This window comes from Myotis davidii, unplaced genomic scaffold, assembly GCF_000327345.1.
Source record: "Myotis davidii unplaced genomic scaffold, ASM32734v1 scaffold495, whole genome shotgun sequence".
Taxonomy (NCBI): domain Eukaryota; kingdom Metazoa; phylum Chordata; class Mammalia; order Chiroptera; family Vespertilionidae; genus Myotis; species Myotis davidii.
This window is the reverse complement of record NW_006286239.1, coordinates 755,931-758,764: the sequence shown is the minus strand read 5'-3', so window position 1 is coordinate 758,764 and position 2,834 is coordinate 755,931. Positions and strand designations below refer to the sequence as shown.

Genomic DNA, 2,834 nt, shown 5'->3' with positions numbered 1-2,834 from the left:
CAGGTGGGTGAAGAGCTTAATCTTAAATCAAGTGGACATGCTTGTGGAGAGGGTCTGTCCTCTGCCTGGGCAAAAAGCTTGGGAAAGAAGATGATTTTTCTGCCTGACATTTTCCATGCAAGATATACACATGCACACCTTGTTTTATTGTGCTTTGCTTTATAGTGCCTCACAGGTGTAGCATGTATTTTTTGTTTAAATATGTTTTTATTGATTTCAGAGAGGAAGAGAGAGAGATAGAAACATCAATATTGAGAGACAATCATTGATCGGCTACCTCCTTTACACCCTCTACCATGGATTGAGCCCACAACCCAGAAATATGCCCTTGACTGGATTCAAACCTGGGACCCTTCAGTCCGCAGGCCAACCTCTATCCACTGAGCCAAACAAGCTATGGCTATGGCTGTTTTATACACCAATAATGAATTCACAGAAAGAGAAACAAATCAAACAATCCCATTTACCATTGCACCAAAAGGGTAAGACATCTAGGAATAAACATCACTAAAGAGGAAAAAGACCTGTACGTGGCAAACTACAGGGACTGAAAAAAAAAGGGAGAGGAAGATTTAAACAAATTGAAGAATATACCTTGTTCATAGATTGGTAGAATCAACAGCATTAAATGTCCATACTACCCTAAGCAAGTATAGATTAATGCAATCCCCATTAAAATACCAACAGCATATTTCACAGACCTACAACAAACTCTCCAAAAAATCATCCTATATAATAAACGACTAATATGGAAATCGAACAAATGGCAGAAAGACCAGTCGCTGTGATGTGCACTGACCACTATGGGGCAGGCACTCAACACAGGAGCTGGCCCCTGGTGGTCAGTGTGTTCCTACAGGGGGAGCGCCTCTCAGCCAGAAGATGGGCTCACAGTTAGTGAACACAGCACCGGTGGTGGAAGCCTCTCCCACCTCCATGGCAGCGCTAAGAATGTCTGACTGATGGCTTAGGCCCGCTCCCCTTGGGCCTATTCCCCTGAGGGCTCCTGGACTGACAGAGGGCAGAGGACGGACTGAAGGATCCTCTGCCGGAGTGTATACATTTTATGCACCGGGCCTCTAGTATGGAATAAAATAAGACCCCGAATAGCTGCAGCAATCTTGAGAATGAAGAACAAAGTTGGAGGGGTCACAATACCAGATATCAAGCTATATTACAAAGCCAGTGTCCTCAAAACTGCCTGGTACTGGCACAAGAACAGGCATATAGATCAATGGAACAGAAACTGACCCAAGCCATTATGCTGAATTAATATTTGACAAAGGATGCAAGAGCATACAATGGAGTCAAGACAGTCTCTTTAAGAAATGGTGTTGGAAAAATAGGGCAGATACCTGCAAAAAAATGAAACTAGACCACCAACTTACCCCATATACAAAAATAAACTCAAAATGGATAAAGGACTTGAATGTAAGATGGTAAACCATAAAAATCCTACAAGACTCCATAGGCAGCAAAATAGCAGACATATGTCATAGCAATTTTACCAATATAGCTCCTAGGACAATGGAAACTAAGGAGAAAATAAGCAAATGGGACATCATCAAAATAGCAAGCTCTGCACAGCAAAACACACACACACACACACACACACACACACACACACACACACACACACACACACACACACACACACACACACACACACACACACACACACACACACACACACACACACACACATAAAACAGCTATCAACAAAACAACACTGCATGAGAGAAAATATTTGCCAATGTTATATCCGATAAGGGTTTCATCTCCAACATTTATAGGGAACTCATACAAGTTAACAAATGGATGATAAACAATCCAATAAAAAAATGGGCAAATGACTTAAATAAGACACTTTTCAAAAGTGGACATACAGACACCCAACAGACATATGAAAACATAGTCAAAGTCACTAATCATCAGAGAGATGCAAATCAAAATGAGAATGAGATACCATCTCACACCTGTCAGAATGGCTATCATCAACAAATCAACAAACGACTGCTGGTGGGAATGCAGACTGGTGCAGCCACTGTGGAAAACAGTATGGAGTTTCCTCAAAAAATTAAAAATGGAACTTGCATTTGACCCAGTAATCCCACTTCTAGGAATACATTACAAGAAATCAGAAACACCAATCATAAAGGACATGCACCCCTGTGTTCATAGCAGCACAATTTACAATAGCTAAGATTTGGAAACAGCCTAAGTGCCCATCAGCAGATGAGTGGATTTAAGAACCCTGGTACATCTACACAATGGAGTACTAGGCTTCTGTAAAAAAGAAAGAACTCTTATATTGGCAACAGCATGGATGGACATGGAGAGCATTATGCTAAGCAAAATAATCCAGTCAGAGAAAGATGAGTGAGATCATTTGTGGAATATAATGAACAAAATAAACTGATGAACAAAAATAGATCCAAAGTCAGGGAAGCATTGAACAGGCCGTCAAAATTCAGAGAGAAGGTAGGGGAGGGGAGTGGGGGAGTAAGAGATTAACCATAGGACCTGTATGCATGCATATAAGCATAACCAATGGACACAGACAACGGAGGGGTGAGGGCATGTGCTGGAGGGTGGGAGTAGTCAGGGAGAAGTCAATGGGGGAATAGAATATTACATATACTATTGCATATACTATTACATATGCAATAGTATATGTAATAGTTTAAACAATAAAGAATTTAAATTAAAAAAAATTTTAAAAATGAGGGCGAGCCTTGCCCAGCAATGTCATGAGGGAATAGAAGTCTTACCTCATTGCTGCACAAAGGATACTGTGAGAGCTAAGGAGACTTGAATATTTGAGATGATGAATG

General features: G+C 40.8%; 1 protein-coding gene and 1 pseudogene across 1 annotated transcript in view; one reads left to right on the top strand and one right to left on the bottom strand.

The window, feature by feature from the left end:
• Positions 1 to 2,834, bottom strand: part of XRN1 (5'-3' exoribonuclease 1) — a 203,723-nt gene that overhangs the window by 140,540 nt on the left and 60,349 nt on the right. The gene's annotated exons all lie outside the window — the stretch shown is intronic.
• LOC102768409 overlaps positions 1 to 2,834 on the top strand; it is a 4,878-nt pseudogene that overhangs the window by 1,675 nt on the left and 369 nt on the right.